Consider the following 18,602-nt stretch of genomic DNA (forward strand, 5'->3'; position numbering starts at 1 on the left):
CGCCCGCCGCCCGCCGGCCCGGCCTGCGACGGGCGCGTCTAGGCCTCCCCGAGACCTAGAGCGTCGGGACCCCGGGCGGGGAGGGCTCAATCCGGGGCTCTAGCCCCCCGCCGCTCCCTTTTATGGAGGCTCATTGTCGGCGCCCGCCCGGCCTGCCCGCTGCGGGCCCGCCCCCGACTCCGAGCGGCCAATCGCGCGTGGCCCCGCCCCGGGCACGCGGCTCCGTTAGAAACCCCGCGACCCGCAGGGGGCGGGCAGGGCAGCTTGCTTCCGGCTGCCCCCCGGGGGTGGGGGTCTCGGGCCAGCGGGAGAGGACCCTGAGCTCCCCCGAGCCGGGAGCGTCCTGAGTCGGCCGGCCGAGCCAGGCGGGTCGCCGTTTATTGAGACGCCAGTTGGGCACGTTGGCTGCACGAAGAGCGCTACCAAGTGCCCCAGGATTTTGAGCGGGGTCTCTCTTGCCTTTCCCTGAACAAGCCTTCCTCCGCCAGAGGATGTACGGGGCGCGAAAAGAACCGGTGGGGGAGCGGAAAGCGCCTTGGCGTGGGAAGAGTAGAGAATGAATTCCTTCCGATTTGCTAGCGCTGTGATCTTGGGTACGTTATCTGTTTTCTTAGACAATTTCACCCTTTATTTCAAAAAACATTGTGGAGCCTTCTGGACAAGGGAATGGAAAGATGAAGAGCCAAGTGGAGTGTTGGGGGCGCGCGTAAACTACCCCGAGGGTTGTGATGTACATTTTTAAAAAGTGAATCCAGAGATTGTGACCCTCCCCACGGGTCACGCAGAAGTCCTTGAGAGCGCCAAGACCAGCGTCCAGTTGCCATGACGCTGCTGCATAATTCTGTTGTGGCTGAGCTTTGACCTCTGTGACATAGAATGGGCATCTCCCTCTGCTGTAGAAGCCCTCATGAAATTTCAGTGGAGAACATGCCTGACACTAAAAATCCGTCTTAAAATGCCACTGTATTAGACCAGACACAGTAGTAATCAGAATAATGTAGTAGGTTGGGGTGGGAGGGGAGATGTGAACTAGTTTATGTGGACTACAGTATGGTTTTAAGTGAATGATTTTGTTACTTTCACGTGTATCCAGTACTTTAAAGGTTTTACAAATAAAGGTATTACCAAGCCTGTTTAACCTATTTCTAATGGTTGTTCTCTACCCTTTTGCTACAGATCCCTTCCTTGCACTTCAGCTCTGCTCTGTATTGCCTTGCAGGGTGCAGTTTCTCAGGCTTCCAGGACAGCTGCCTTTCAGGCTTGGGTTTGGCCAATGGGAGACAGTGGCAGGAGACTGCAAGTTAGGAGGGATGAAAAAGCCAGGTTATTTCTTCTCTTTCTCTCTCTTGCTCGGGCTCTGGCAGGTCTCCAGCAGCAGGCGAGGCTCCCCTGTGGTGCCACCTCCTACTGGATAGGCTGCTGTGGTTCCAACTTCCCATGGTGGTCCTCCCCGCCAGGCTCCACTAATTCCATCTCCTCTGTTTGTCCCTCCAGTTAAGGAGTGTGGGCAGCTTCTGGTTTTTGCTAATCTCTGGGTTGCCTCATTGTCTGCTGTGGGGTTTCTCAGCCCTTCCATCACCCGTGTCACCAATCCCCTGCATTAAGTTATTTGTTTTTACATTCTTAGAGTGGTTCCTGCTTGTGTGGTTGGACCCTGAGCGATGCAGCCAGTATTATACCAGGCACTTTGTAGACATGATTTCTTAGACCTCACAAGTCTTATGTAGTAGGCTGTGTTCTCATTTTACAGAGCAGGAAGTTGAGCCTTAAAGGGTTAAATTACTTCCCCAGGGTAATACAGCATGAATCCTATTTCATCAAATCTAGCATGAGCATTTTTCCCTACATGTTAACATCTTTGAAATGGGGGTGCTTTTTCTCTAATGGACATGAACGTGAAGTTTTAAGACTATCAAAAAGGTGTAAGATGGGGACTTCCCTGGCGGGCCAGTGGTTAGGGCTCCGTGCTTCCACTGCAAGGGGCGTGGGTTGGATCCCTGGTCCAGAACTAAGAAAGTGTAAGATGGCCCTTCTGATATTCAGATAGTGATGATACCAGCCGAACATAAACCATGCTGTTAAAAAAGAAGAAGAAGAAGAAACAACAGGCCCCAGAACAGAGTCATTTGCCCCCATGACAGCAAACCAAGACTTAATTGCATTTTCAACCTCTCCCAGGAATGTGACCTATGAACAGATAATCTGAAATTTCCTGATCAGCACGAGTGAGGTAATCTGCATAAAGACCCCTTCCGTTCCCTTCCCCCCAAAAAGAATATGACCTGGCCTGAAACAGTTCTTTCCTTTTGCTAATAACTTCCCTACCCATCCGTCCTTCCTTCTGTAAAACCCTTCCATTTTGTACAGTTCCGCAGAGCACTTTTCTGTTTACTGGATAGGATGCTGAATCATTAAATAAAGCCAATTAAATCTTCAGATTTATTCAGTTGAATTTTTTTATTTATCAGTGCTTAGAATGAGACATGCTTAGATGCTCAGGTGGGGCCACTTTGTGACCACAAAAATGACTTGGCCTTTCTCTGAATGACTGGGTCTTTTTTTGTGGTACGCGGGTCTCTCACTGCTGTGGCCTTTCCCGTTGCAGAGCACAGGCTCCGGACGCACAGGCTCAGTGGCCATGGCTCACGGGCCCAGCCACTCCGCGACATGTGGGATCCTCCTGGACTGGGGCACGAACCTGTGTCCCCTGCATCGGCAGGTGGACTCTCAACCACTGTGCCACCAGGGAAGCCTGGTCCTTTTTTTTTTTTTGGCCACACCACGCGGCTTGTGGGATGTTCCCTGACCAGGGATTGAACCTGGGCCCGCCCGGAATCCTAACCACTAGGCCACCAGGGAATTCCCGATTGGTGCTTCTTTACCAAAGATACAACTCTAGCCCTCTGTGAATCCTCCTGCCTCCTAGGTAAGCATTATAAAGATACCCAGTCTGAATTGCCTCTTCTTCTTGACAGCATTTAATCCAGAACTGGTCCCTACTTTCCTAATCCCTCCGCAGAACCGTGGAACAAAAACCCAGATTTAAGGAGATACACACAAGGGTGTCCCCAGGATGCACTCTCCTTACTGCTTCAAGTTAAATAAACCTGACTTTTTTTGACTATGAGTGTGTTTCTGGTGGTCTTTGGTCAAGGGCTTTGACAACCTTAACCAATTTATTTTGCTTACATTTTCTATTTTTAGATATATGAAGAATGATATATGATAAAAATCTACCTCAAGATATCAGTAAGTCTAAAGACCTCTTTTAATGACTATAAAATCCAATTCCAAGAGATAAGAAATCATTGTGTCAGAACTTGGCAGCGTTTTTTGTTAGGGTTGCCTAAAATAATGGTTCATGTTGCATCTTTCCCTAGATTGAATGAAATCCAATCAGTTGCAAAAGCAAGACTCAACTCTGGTTCTGCCAGTTCCCTGGCCTTGCTCTTTCCACTACAGCACCACCACGCTGCCTCACAGTGGACTTTAAATAGTTGTTAAATGAATAAAAAAGTAGATATTATTAGCTTTTACACACACACACACACACACACACACACACACACACACACACACACACACACACACACACACACACACACACACACACACACACACAGAGAAACAGAATCCGAGAGGAGTCATTTGAGATCAAACGACTTGCAAGTCACAGCGCGATTCGGACTGCAAAGCTTCGGCTCTTTTCCATCATGCCTGCTGCTGAGGGAGCCCTCTCTGCACGAAGCATGCGAGGGGAAACTCTGGACCATCTTAGATGGAGTTGTTACCAGTTCCCATCCCAGCTACGTAGTCCGTGCCGAGTCCTTTTTGAAGGAATTGGAATTTTAATTGCTGAGCTAGCCCCATGTGGAGGAGAGAGGGTCGAGATTTACTAGACAGGTATGTCTGCAACTTGGGAGTTTGGCCTTGCATTATGAGATTCCTAAAACAGGGGAAGGACAGACTGGAGATCGGAGAGTTGAAAACAGTGGCCTCTGTTCCAGTAATTAGCTGCTCCAGCCCATTCCCCGCATCATCCCCTGGGTTGGAGGCCCAAGCTGGGATGAAGCATTGCCTTTTTTTTTTTAACATTAAAAAAAAAAAAATTGTAGTTCATTTACAAGGTTGTTAGCTTCAGGTGTACAGCAAAGTGATTCAAACTGTTTCAAATTTTATTGTTCAGTATATATTTTTTAAAATGGGTATCGTTGTTGTGACTTTTATATATTTATTTTTCAAAATAAATTTATTTTATTTTATTTTTGGCTGTGTTGGGTCTTCGTTGCTGCACGTGGGCTTTCTCCAGTTGCGGTGACTGGGGGCTACTCTTTGTTGCCGTGCGCGAGCTTCTCTTTGCGGTGGCTTCTCCTGTTGCTGAGCGCAGGCTGTAGGTGTGCAGGCTTCAGTAGTTGTGGCGCACAGGCTTAGTTGTTCCGCGGCATGTGGGATCTTCCCAGACCAGGGCTCGAACCCGTCTCCCCTGCGTTGGCATGTGTCACCAGGGAAGCTCCTATATATATACATTTATATACTTTTCCATGATAGGTTGTTACCAGACGTGGAATGGAAGCATTTCCTTTTGATACAGCTCTTACTGTTGGCATTGGGGGTCTTGGTGATGAGATGGGGCGGGTGGGGTGGACTGCTGTGGGAAATGAAGCTAGATGATTAGAGGGCTGTTTGAAGGCTAAGAGGAGGGGTGTGGCTTCACTCCTCACTTCCTTGGCATTTTGTAGCTGCCTACAAAAGCCATAATAAATATATGTCCATGCTCTTTAGCTCAATAATCCTATTACCATAGGTTACCTTAAAGTCATCTGAAAGCAGAAAAATGATAACCTAACAAAGATGTCATAGCGGTCACTGCTTGAACTATTCATTCCCTAGAACTTAGACTGTCATTCCTTGCTGAAATCTTATTCAGTTCTTGCATGTAGCCCGGGGTCCCCTTCTGTTGGTTCCTGAGTCAGTTTCAACACCTCTACTGTGTAACTCATGCTATAATCACTTGTCAGCATCTCCCAGTCCCTCAGTTTGTGGGTTCCCAGAGGGCAGGTTTATTTCTCATGCACCTTTCTAGTTCCAGCACTGTTCCAGGAGCTATGGTGTCTACACCGCAAAGATCTTGTTCAAACAAAATGGATTTATTGGCTCATGAATTCAGGGAAGGGCTGAGTGCCTGATCATGGGGAGGGCAGGGAGACAGGCAGGATGCAAACGCCACCAGTACGATCTTTCCATCTTAGTCTCTGCCTCTTTCTGTGCATCAGCCTTATTCTCTCCTTGTTAGATGGGTTTTTTTTTTTTTCCCATTTAGCAGGAGATTTCCCACCATTTCCCATCCACTAGCTTCTAGCTCAGTACATTTCAAACCTTGTTTCTCGTCCACTGCCCACATGGGCCTTGGGTGCCAGGCGCTGTAGACCACACTCCTATCACCAGATGACTTCTGGCCTCGCACTTTGGTGTCACAAAGTGACCTGAGTCAGCTTAGTGGGCAGTAGGAGAGTTTCTGGAAGCCATGCCTACTCAGGACAGCTGTCAGTGACTGTATAGGGAAGTGGCTACGAACGATACACATCTATACCAGTAAGCCCCTGCTACCGAACTACTACACCGCTACTGAACTCAACAGTTGGGAACTGCCAATGGCCATCCCTCCTCCACTTGACATGAGGGGAAGAATGGTGGAAAAGAAGGGAGAAAAAACTCAGCCAATCGAATGCAACAGGAATTTTTGGAATGAATTAATATAATAGTAAAATACTAGATATAGCCACAACGCCCAATAATAGGAATTGGCTAATTAAATGGTGGTGTGATAGCACCACAAAGAACAAATTTCCAGATTGTAACAACATGGAAGATCATTTATGGAATAATGTTAAGTGTGCAAACCCACAAACATACACAGATCTTCCTCGATTTACATCCCCATAAACCCTTCTTAAGTTTGAAACGGTGCAACTCAGATTCGGACTTGAACCCACGGTCTTTTAATTGAGATCACACAGCTGGCCTCAGGACTTAATGAAGCTCAGGTTTTTTATGTCTCATCACAGAAAGAATTCAGTGATAGACAAAGCGATTATTAAGAAGTGGACTTATTTAGAGAGATACACATTCCATAGACGAACGTGGTCTGTCTCAAAAGGTGAGAAGGGCCTTGGGAGAAACACACTTCACAGAGTGTGGGCCATCTCAGAAGGCAAGAGGCCCCAAAATATTTATGCTGTGGTTAGTTTTTATGGGCTGGGGAATTTCATAGGCTAACGACTATTTTGGGGAAGGGGCAGAGATTTCCAGGGATTGGGACGTCGCCCACTTTTTGACCTTTTATGGTTAGCCTTGGAACTGCCATGGCACTGGTGGATGTGTCATTTAGCATATGCTAATGTATTACAATGAGCACGTAATGAGGCTCAAGGTCTACTGGAAGTCGAATCTTCCTCCATCTTGGACCTAGTTGGTTCTAACCAGTTTTTGTTATGTCCTATGGCTATGTCATTCTTTTAAAGATCACGCCATGCCCCTTTCCTTCCTGTTTCAAGTTGAAAGTATTGTAAGTAGAAAATGCATTTAATACACCTAACCTACTGATCATCCTAGCCTAGCCTTTCTTAAACATTAGCCTACAGTTGGGCAAAATCATTTAACACAAAGCCTATTTAATAATAAAATGTTGGGCTTCCCTGGTGGCTCAGTGGTTGGGAGTCCACCTGCTGATGCAGGGGACGCGGGTTCATGCCCCGGTCCGGGGGGGATCCCGCGTGCCGTGGAGCGGGCAGCGGTGGGCGGCCCACATACCGGAAAAAATAAATAACTAAATAAAATAAAATGTTGAATATCTCATGTTTTATTGACTACTGTACTGAAAGTGAAAAGCAGAATGGTTGTCTGAGTACAGAATGGTTGTTTACCCTTGTGATTATGTGGCTGACCGGGAGCTGTGGCTACCGCCGCCCAGCATCACGAGAGAGGCTGCATATTGCTAGCCTGGGAAAGGATCAAAATTCAAAGTATGGTTTCTACTGAATGTATATCATTTTCCGCCCATCATAAAGTTGAAAATCATAAGTCAAACGATCGTGAGCCAGGGACCACCTGTACACTATGATTACGTTGAAGCAAAAAATTGAATAACATTGCTACAGATTGGAAGTAAACATGAGAAATGGAAATAAGTCTGTTATGATGGCAGAATTATTGGTGAAAAAATATAAACATTGAAAATAGCGATGATAGGAACTTCCCTGGTGGCGCAGTGGTTAAGAATCCACCTGCCAATGCAGGAGACACGGGTTTGAGCCCTGGTCTGGGAAGATCCCACATGCCACGGAGCAACTGAGCCCGTGAGCCACAACTACTGAGCCCGTGTGCCTAGAGCCCATGCTCTGCAACAAGAGAAGCCACCGTAGTGAGAAGCCTGCATGCTGCAACGAAGAGCAGCCCCTGCTCGCCGCAACTAGAGAAAGCCCCCGCACAGCAACGAACACCCAATGCAGCCATAAATAAATAATAAATAAGTTTATTTTAAAAATTGCGATGACATTTTTATATAGAAAGGTATTCATGAAATTTTAACTGACAATAGAGATTACAAAACGGTATGTAGATCGTAATCCTAATTATGTTAAAAATAACATCAGTGTGATTATATATATATATATGTAAGAAATTATATAACAATAAACACTAAGCTGTTATTGTTGGTTAACCCTTAATGGTGGGATTATAGCTTTTACATTTTTAAGTTTTCTGTATTGTCTGATTCTTTTTACTTTTACAATCAGAATTTAATATACAGTCATTTCTATTAAAGAAAAAAGGCTCCCGATGCAGCAGACATTAGACAAATGTCTCATAGTGCAGGAATGGCAAGTATTTGGCCCATTGGCTGTGGTAGATTGGCTTATTTCCAACTATTCCACTCCCCCCATAAGATTACAGGCCCAGCCCCCCTGCCTTGAGACTTTTTAGTGCCTCTCATTAGGCAACGAATATTTATCCATCCCACTGACTTTGGGCTTGGCAGACTTGCCTTGTCCAATGGAGTGTAAGCGGGCATGAGGTAAGCTATATCCTAGCTGAGGCCTCATGCATGTTTGTGTGACCTGCCTTGGCCTTTCCTGTTTGTGCCACCCACCATGAGAAGAGCATGCCCCAGGGAAACGCTGTTTCTTCAGCCTGGGTCCTAGAATGGGAGACACCCAAGTCCAGCTGGCCCGGTAGAGGCACAGTTGACCCACAGACCTGTGAGCAAGAAATAAATGTTTTCTTTTTTTTTTTTTTTTTGGCTGCACCACGCGGCATGTGGGATCACAGTTCTCCAACCAGGGATCAAACCCGAGCCCTCTGCAGTGGAAGCGAGGAGTCTTAACCACTGGACTGCCAGGGAAGTCCCCAGTGTTTGTTTTTCTAAACAACTGCATTTTGGGGTTGTTTGTTACACAGCCTTGCCACAGCAAGAAGCTGAATAACACTCCAGATCCTGCATTTTCTCCCCAATCCCCTTGTTCTTTTTTGAAAAAAATTTTATATAGCTGAGGGTGGCATTAGGGGGACAAACCCTCTTGGTTTGCCTGAATGATTGAGGGGTTTCCTAGGACATGGGACTTGCAGGTTTTTAAAAATAGCTTTATTGAGGGCTTCCCTGGTGGCGCAGTGGTTGAGAGTCCGCCTGCCGATGCAGGGGACACGGGTTCGTGCCCCGGTCCGCGAAGATCCCACATGCCGTGGAGTGGCTGGGCCCGTGAGCCATGGCCACTGGGCCTGCGCGTCTGGAGCTTGTGCTCCGCAACGGGAGAGGCTGCAGCGGTGAAAGGCACGCGTACCGCAAAAAAAGAAGCTTTATTGAGATATAATTTACATTCCATACAATTCACTCATTTACAGTGTACAATTCAATGTTTTTTTAGTATAGTCACAGAGTTGTACAACCGTCACAACAATCTAATCTTAGAACATTTTTGTCCCTCCTAAAAGAGGCTCCAGACACATCAGCAGCCACTAGCCATTGTCCCCACCCCCCCATCCCACAGCAACCACTAATCTACATCCTGTCTATACATTTGCATATTTTGGACATTTCATATAAATGCAATCATACAGTATGGCCTTTTGTGGCTGATTTCTTTTAATTAGCATGTTTCCTAGGTTCATTCCTAGGTTCATCCTTGTTGTTAACATGTATCAGTGCTCCATTTCTTTCATTGCTGGACAATATTCAGTTGTATATATAGACCACATTTTACTCATCCCTTCATCAGTAGTGGACATTTGGGTTGTTTCCACTTTTGGGCTACTGTGAATAGTGCTGCTATGAACATTTATGTACAAGTTTTTGTTTGCACATCTGTTTTCAGTTCTTTTGGGTGTATGCCTAGGAGTGGAATTGCTGAGTGATACGGTAATTCTATGTTTAACTTACTGAGGAGCTGCCAAACTGTTTCCCACAGCTGCTGCACGGTACATTCCTACCAGCAGTGTAAGAGGAATCCAATTTCTCCACATCCTTGTCAACACTTGTTATTGTCCATCTTTTATATTACAGCCATCCTAGTGGGTGCACAGTGGTATATCATAGTGGTTTTGATTTGCATTTCCCTAATGACTAATGATGTTGAACATCTTTTCATGTGCTCTTTCCCCATTTGTGTATCTTCTTTGGAAAAATGTCTATTGAAATTCTTTGCCTGTTTTAAAATTAGGTTATTACTCTTTGTATGGTTGAGTTGTAAGGGTTCATTATACAGTCTGGAACCTAGACCCTTCTCTGATATATGATTTGTAAATATTTTCTATTCTGTGGAGTGTCTTTTTACTCTCTTAATTTGCAGCACAAAAGTTTTAAATTTTGATGTAGTCCAATTTATTTTTCTTTGGTCACTTTTGCTTTTGGTGGTGTGTCTACCAGCCTCCTTGTTCGTGGCCGACATCCCGAAGCAGTTATGGCATTTTTTTCTCACTGAAACTGGATGCCACCTACCTTGAAACTTTCCTCAACACTGTGCTATAGGCATTGTAGTGGTTAAAAGTCCAAGCTCTGGAGAAAACTGTGTGGGTTCAAAACCCCACTAGTGCTACCACTTAATGGTGGTGTTTTCTTCACCTGAGGGTCACTTGCCAGGTGAGCACAATGCTGGGTGTAGGCGAGAGAAATCAAGGATGGGTATAGACCAGTAGGATAATTAATATAGCTTATCTCGTATATGCTCTTGTAATGGATTGGACTTAATGGAGGGCCTGAACAGATCTGAGAGTTCAGGATGTGGACCACACAGGAAACTCTGGTGCATTACTTCACATCTTCTCAGGCACACACCTCTTTACCAGCCACTGTTGCCAGCTTCGCACAGGTACAGCCCGACTGCATTTTGCCCATACTTTGCACCTCTCACTTCTTGCTCTGGGGCTTCTCTGACCCCTCAGTGTGGGATGCTTGGAGACCCACTCAGCACTAATATATGTGCACCCTAGAAGAGGGTGGAATGAATGCCCCTGGGGCCATCGTTGACCAAAAGGGATGGGAGCTAATGAATAAGTGCTTACACATCTGTCCTTCACTTTGTTTCCCCAAAGATACCAAAAGAAGGGGTGAAGGATGCTGAACAGGTATAAACAACAGCTACCCACTTTTTCTACTAAAAAAGAATCTATAGAAGGATCCCAGGAATCTATACGTGTAACAAGCCCTATAGGTGACTCCTATGCACACTAAACAAGTTTGCAAAACACTGAATTAGGGTGTTTTCTGAAGGAATTTACATCATAAGAGGAGCAGAGATTACAGCCCTGGCACACTTGAACATTCCCTTGCATCACACAGAAAAGCACTATATGACTGTCTGTCTCCATCTCCATCTTCATGGATGTTTCCTCTTCTGACTTGGCATTCCCGTCCTCAGATGCACCGAGCATGTGTACATGAACTTCCTTCTTAGTCTCTATGTAAGACGACTTCTGTCTTCCTAAGGAAGGCTCCAGCCCTCTTCCACAGGAGGAGGTTTTCCTTCTGGGTTCCTTCCTGCATCCTGTTGTCTAAAGAGAGCAGGGTCCTGGGCTTCAGCCGGAAGGGCACTGATGTTCGCTTCCTGCCAGCCCAGCAACTATGGGTGATGAACGGCCTCTAGGACCCAGAGCAAGGATGCCTATAGTGGAGCCACCAATTTTATTAGCTCGGCTGGAAGAGTGAAAGCTGCAGGGCCTGCTGGTTCCCTTATTAGATTTCATTCCTAGGTAAGCACATCTTTCAAAGACCCCCCAAAATTTTCTGGAAGCAGTAAGGATAAATGTCTAGAAAAATGTTTTCCCCATTTGCATGGCTCTCTCTCTTTTCAGAAAGTATTCCTTCCTGCACTGCTTGGGTCTTGGGGGCATCATTAATCCATACCCACTTTTATTTATTTGTTTGTTTGTTTATGGCCACGCTGCACAGTCTGTGGGATCTTAGTTCCCCGACCAGGGATCGAACCCGCACCCCCTGCAGTGGAAATGCGGAGTCCCAACCACTGGACTGCCAGGGAAGTCCCAATCCATACCCACTTTCAGTGGCTGCTTGACTTACGACCCAGGGAGTAGTTTTCATTAAGTTCTTTTGATTTAGAGTCTCCCTCTGATAAAGTTGATAGTGGTGGCGTTGGGGGATTTGGTAATTCTTCCTGATTTAAACAGTACAACATGTGGCCGATCTGACTTTGGCTTATTCTAGGGCAGAGGGAAGGACTCCCCATTTCCACAATGGGGACCATGTCTCATATATCTGGTCATGTCTTTCCCTTACTTAAAATTCATCCATGGTTCCCAGTTACTCAAGGATAAAGTCCAAAATGATTAGCCTCACTTTCAAGCCTTTTATGATCTCGTCCCTGCTGGTCTCCTGTATTATTAAGGACTCTTCAACTGCACATGATAAAAAACCAAGCGCAAACTGGGTCAAGTGAAAAAGAGCAAGTATTTGCCCATATATATGAAAAGTCCTGAGCTACACTGGCTTCAGGCACAGCTGGATTCAGAAGTCACACCTATTTTGGGGAATGTCATTTCTCTCCATCTCCAGGCTCTGTCCTCTGTATTGGCTTCATTTTCAGGGAGAATCCGCTATGTGGTGGCAGAGACAAACACATAGTGACTTCAGCTTTATAATCTGGTAGTTTATCAAGCTCAGCAGGGAGTGAATGCAACTTGTCCAGCAAATTCTAGGAAAGTTCAGAGGATGCCTATTATTAGTGAGGCCAGGTCGTACACCCGTCCTTGGACCACCCTTTTGGCTTACTGTCCACTTCTGGCGCTTTGCGGGTGGGATCACCCCAAATGAACGACTTTTTTGAGAGTGATGTATGGGTACTTCCAAAGGATATTTGAGATGATATTATTTTACGAGGAGGATGTGGCATACACCATCGCCTAACAAATAGCTGTGTTCCTCTTTTCTAAAAATTAATTAATTTTTTTGGCTGCATTGGGTCTTCATTGTTGGGTCTTCGTTGCTGCGCACGGGCTTTCTCTAGTTGCGGAGAGCGGGGGCTACTCTTCGTTGCGGTGCACCGGCTTCTCATTGTGGTGGCTTCTCTTGTTTCAGACCTCGGGCTCTAGGCGTGTGGGCTTTAGTAGTTGTGGCTCGCGGGCTCTAGAGCACAGGCTCAGTAGTTGTGGCGCACGGGCTTAGTTGCTTCAGGGCATGTGGGATCTTCCCGACGCAGGGCTCGAACCTGCGTCCTCTGCAGTTGCAGGCGGATTTTCAACCACTGCGCCACCAGGGAAGTCCCAGCTGTGTTCCTCTTCTTCCTTGCTAACAGAGTCCAAATTTCTTTAGATGGTAAGGGAAGGAGAGCCCCTCACTCAGCCTCGGGATGAATCATAATTGGTTTAACCCAAGGCCTGGAATCCCATTCCTATTATAGTGATTGGTTTGTGGGTCTGCATGTGACCTGGCTCTAGCCAATGAGAATCTAAGGGGCAGGCTGCTGGAGGGCTCCTGGGAAATATTTTCCTCCCTGAGAAAATAAGTGAGGACATCAAGGAGAAGCCTCGGCCTACATTCTTTGGATATTATCATGGGAAGATTACACATATAAGTGATATATGATATTTGTCTTTGTCAGACTTACTTCACTTAGCATGATAATCTTTAGGTCTATCCATGTTGCTGCAAATGACATTATTTCATTCTTTTTTATGGCTGAGTAATATTCCATTTTATATATATCTATATCTATATCTATATCTATATATATATATCTCACATTTTCTTTATCCATTCATCTGTCGGTGGACACTTAGGTTGCTTTCATGTCTTGGTTACTAAAGGGGAAAGGGGACAGGAGGGGTAAATTAGGAGTTTGGGATTAGCAGATACACACTACTATATATAAAATAGATTAGAAAACAAGGTTCCACTGTATAGCACAGGGAACTATATTCAATATCTTGTAATAAACTATAATGAAAAAGAATCTGAAAAAGAATATGTATATATGTGTGTGTGTGTGTGTGTGTGTATGTATATAATATACGTATATAACTGAATCACTTTGCTGTACACCAGAAACTAAGACAACATTGTAAATCAACTATACTTCAATTTAAAAAAATAGATGAAGGGAATTCCCTGGCACTTCAGTAGTTAGGATGTAGCTCTTTCACTACCGAGGGCTCGGGTTCAATTCCTGGACGGGGACCTAAGACCCCACAACTCACGTGGTGTGGCCAAAAGAAGAAAAAAGAGAAAAAGAAAGCCACAGGATATACTGTACAAGATAGGGAACACGGCCAATATTCTACAATAACTATAAATGGTGCACAACCTCTAAAAATTGTGAATCACTATACTGTACCCCTGCAACCCACGCAATATGGTACATCAACTATACCTCCATTAAAAAAACAACAAAAACTGCATGCATCTCACCACGCTTCTAGTGTACTAGATATTCTTGCTCCTCCTGTGCAATCAGAATGACTCCCTCTATAATAGATCCATATGTTCTGAGATGTCCAAATGGCCCAAGTCAAGCATTGGGCCCTGGTCATTCCGGCTCTCAGGGCCAGTGTGTTCTGTGGACAGCTTCCTGCAGCTCTAACTCTTGAACTCCACCTGTGTGTACACCTTGGTGATGTCGTGGTACCTGCCTTCCGGGGGCTGGTAGTTGGAGATCGGCGGCGTGTACTCTAGCCCCTGTCTCTCAAAGGGGAATAGACTGGGGTCCCGCTCGGTGGCTGCCTCGTGGCGTTCCGGGGATGTGAGCCGCAGCTCCTGCAGACTCCCTGCCGGGCCTCAAGCATGGACCTGACGGCATCCTTCTCCAACTCCATGTTGTAGAGCGACCACTTCTTCAGAAGCAGAGCTCTCTGCTCACTCTCCTCCAAGAGGAGCTGCACCGCAGGCCGGTGTCTCACTTTCCCCGGGAACTTCACAGGCATGATAAAACCCTTGAGGGGAATTAGCTCGCGGCCGTCATGGCATCCTTTTCTTAAGCGGTCTTTGGCAGCTTGGCCTTTTGTTTGGATTTTTCTTCTCCTTCTTTTGCTCCTTCTCCTTCTTCCTCCTCTTCCTCTTTCTCCTGCTTCTCCTACTCTTCCTCAGGGGCTCTGCTCTCTTGGGAACAAGTCCCCAGAAGCACAACCACGAAGCTCTCGTGGTGTCTCTCATCTGTGTCTGCCAAGCTCCCAGAAGCTGGGTCAGGGGCACAGGGGCACTCCAGCAGGGACCTTCTAACCACTTTAAAGTGTATAACTCAGTGGTATTTGGTATGTTCACCATGTATGAAACCATTACCACTATCTAGTTCCAGAATATTTTCATCACTCCAAAAGGAAATCCCAATTCTCCTCGCCCCAGCCTCTGGCCATCCCTGCTCTATTTTCTGCATTTGCCTATTCTGAATATTTCAAATAAATAGAATCATTAGACAGTATGTGGCCTTTCGTATCTGGCTTCTTAGCATAATGTTTTCAAGGTTCATCTGTGTTGCAACTTGTATCAGTACTTCATTTCTTTCTGAGGCTGAATAATATTCCACTGTATGGACATACCACATTTTATTTACCCGTTCATCAGCGATGGACATTTGGGTTGTTTCCACCTTTTGGCTATTGTGGATAATACTGCTATGAACATTCATGTACGAGTTTTCCTTTGAACACCTGTTTTCACTTTTGAGTATATGCCTAGGAGTGGAACGATATGGTACTTCTATGTTTAACTTACTGAGGAATTGCCAAAGTGTTTTCCGCAGTGGCTGCACCATTTTATACCCCCACCAGCAATGCAGAACGGTTTTAATTTCTTTGCATCCCAGCCAACACTTGGCTGTTTTCTGTATTTATGATTATAGTCATTCTAGTGGATGTGAAGTGGTATCTTATTGTGGTTTTGATTTGCATTTACCTACTTAGCAATGACAATGAACATTTTTTTCATGTGTTTTTTGGCCATTTGTATATCTTTTTTGGAGGAATGTCTATTCAAGTCCTTTGCCCATTTTTGAATTGGGTTGTTTAGTTTTTGTTGTTGTTGAGATTTAGGAGTTCTCTATATAGTCTGAATATTAATCCCTTATCAGATATATGATGTGCAAATGTTTTCTCCCATTCTGTGGGTTGCCTTTTTACTCTGTTGATATTGGCTTTTGGTGCACAAAATGTTTAATTTTTGTAAAGTCCAATTTGTCTTTTTTTTTCTTTTGTTGCCTGTGACTTTGGATATATCCAAGAAATCATGCCAAATGCCATCTCATGAAAATTTTTTTTTTTTTTTCTTTTTTTTTTTTTTTCATGAAAATTTTGCCCTATATTTTCCTCTAAGAGTTTTATAGTTTTAGGTCTTACACTTGTCTTTGATTCGTTTTGTGTTAATTTTTAAAAATTGAAATGTTGTTAATGTACAATATTATGTTATCATTATGTAATGCCCCTCTTTATCCCTGCTTTGTCTAAAATTAATATAGCTACTACTACTTTCTTTTAATTAGTGTTAACATGGAATATCTTTCTCAATCCGCTTACCTTTTTTTTTTTTTTTTTGCGGTACGCGGGCCTCTCACTGCTGTGGCCTCTCCCGTTGCGGAGCACAGGCTCCAGACGCGCAGGCTCAGCGGCCATGGCTCAGGGGCCTAGCCGCTCCGTGGCATGTGGGATCTTCCCGGACTGGGGCACGAACCCACGTCCCCTGCGTCGGCAGGCGGACTCTCAACCACTGCGCCACCAGGGAAGCCCTGCCCATCTGTTCTTGCATGCTGTCTACTTTATCCTTTAGAGCCCTTTTGGACATCATATTAGCATATTAATCATAGTTGTTTCAAATTCCTGGTCTGATCTTTCCAACATCCCTGCCAAGTGGTTCTGATGCTTGCTCTGTCTCTTCAAACTGTAGTGGGGTTTTTTTGTTTGTTTTGGTTTTGTTTTTTCCTTTTAGCATGTCTTGTCATTTTTTCTTGATAGACAGGCATAATGTACTAGGTAAAAGGAACAGCTGTAAATCAGCCTTTAGTAATGTGGTGATAAAGTGTGTGTGGGGGGAAGCATTCTAGAGTCCCATGATTAGGTCTCACTCTTTTAGTGAGCCTGTGCCTCTGGACTGTGAACTTCACATGTGTTTCTTCGTTGTTTTACCCCTCTAGGGTGGGACAGGAAGGCTAGAATTGTCTGGAGTTGGGTACTTCCCTTCCTCAAGGTCAATTAGGTTCTGATAAAACCCCAGCAGGTTAGGCTCTGGTTCAACATTTTCTCCTGAAGGCAAACCTTGTTAAGAACAGAATATTTGGCATATTTCAGAATGATTCCTTTTCCCCTCCCCTTGCCAGAGCATAAGGGCTTTTTCTCTGATATTCACTGTGAGAACCAGGTAGAGCCCTTGGAGGTAAATCTCCCATAAGTGGATCCTCCTATGACAGGGTTCCCCTAGAGATTTTAACTCGGAGTGTCCACTCTGAGCTGCAAGCAATTCATCAACTATAATTCAGGTTTCCCTACCCAGCACTGGTGCCCATGGACGTTTCAGCTTGTGGGCTTCTGCTTGGGTAGATCTGATTCTCCATATTTGCCTGTCTGTCTCTCCAATTTGGGGCGTGGCAGTTTGCTGCCCTCACTTCCGTGAATCTCACTGTCACAGGTCCCTGGCTCTCTGTGACCTTCTGTCACTTGTGACCTCACTTCTCTTACACATCAAGAAGAGTTGCTGAGTTTTCAGTTTGTTCACCTTTTTTTTTGCGGTACGCGGGCCTCTCACTGTTGTGGCCTCTCCCGTTGCGGAGCACAGGCTCCGGACGCGCAGGCTCAGCGGCCATGGCTCACGGGCCCAGCCGCTCCGCGGCATGTGGGATCTTCCCGGACCGGGGCACGAACCCGTGTCCCCTGCATCGGCAGGCGGACTCTCAACCACTGTGCCACCAGGGAAGCCCGACCATTATCTTTTATCCGGATGACTTTAATCTTTCACCAGAGGATGTTCTACGTTTACTCTTTGGGCTCCTACGCTGAGAACTTGATCACGTCAAGTTAGGGACTGAGCTGGATTGGGGATAAGTTCCAGTTTTATGAATACTCTATCTACCTTTGTTTCATCCTCATTTCTCAGGCATGAGCCTTCTGGGCTTTTGAATGAGAGCCTAGACATTCTCTGTCTCAGCCTGTGGGCTGTGGGAGGTTTTATTCTGTGTTTCGGAGGTTTTGCGTTTAACTCTCCCACCTCCCGCCCCACATATCTTCAAAAGCCCCTTTGTTTCAGGCAGGCCCTCTTTCTGTAATTGGACTTTGGCTCCTAAACACCACGCGACTGCAGAAGATTTTGCTCCCTCCAGCTTTCAGGGGCTTCCAGGAGCCTCCAGCTCCTCAGGACCACCAAAATCTTTGCTGGTTTCTCTTTCTCCCAGTCACGTTCCTTTGCCTGAGCTAAGCCTTTGTGTCCAGAATTGGCAAATGCCTCCAGAGAAAAATATTTGACCAGTGATCCTCAGCTTATTCAGGAATGAAGGCTCTTCTCTCTTTGGAATTTTAGTTCATCTCATTCAGTCAGAGCTCTCTGCTGACTTTAAAAAGACGATTCTTGCAATTTTTTTGTTTTTCTTCTAACTTCTGCAGTGGGAGCATTGGTCTGCTGAAAACCTCTATATCCTGGTTGGAAACAGAAGTCTTTTGATCTTTTCTTAAATCCTGTATAATTTACTTTCATTATTTCTTCAAATATTTTCTCCTCTCCAACTTTGTTTCTCTTTCTGAAGTCTTATATCTGGATATTTTTACTTCTACTTTAATACTCTGTAACTCGTATTATTTCTTTTATATTTTCTAATTATTTCCGACTGGGAAAGTTATTCAATTTGGTCTTCCAGTTCACTAACATTTTCTTCAGCTGTATTCATTTTATTTATCCCATCTACCTGGACTGATCAGCACTTCTGGTTCTGAAGGGCTACTAAGAATTTATCAGACTGTTATATTCATTCATTCACGTATTCATCAAATATTCATTGAATGCCTACCTTATGCCAGGCTGGGTTCTAGGCGTGGGAAATTCAATCACCAACTATACAAAGGAGGCTTAATAATTTAAACCTCTAGCTCAGATTCACACATGCAACAGCCTACTTGACATCAGAGGC

At 45.2% G+C, this 18,602-nt stretch overlaps 1 pseudogene; it reads right to left on the reverse strand.

The window, feature by feature from the left end:
* Positions 1-14,080: 14,080 nt before the first annotated feature.
* LOC132526106 (large ribosomal subunit protein mL40-like) lies at positions 14,081-15,071 on the reverse strand (annotated as a pseudogene).
* Positions 15,072-18,602: the final 3,531 nt, after the last annotated feature.

The sequence above is a fragment of the Lagenorhynchus albirostris genome, chromosome 9, assembly GCF_949774975.1.
Source record: "Lagenorhynchus albirostris chromosome 9, mLagAlb1.1, whole genome shotgun sequence".
NCBI classification, from domain to species: domain Eukaryota; kingdom Metazoa; phylum Chordata; class Mammalia; order Artiodactyla; family Delphinidae; genus Lagenorhynchus; species Lagenorhynchus albirostris.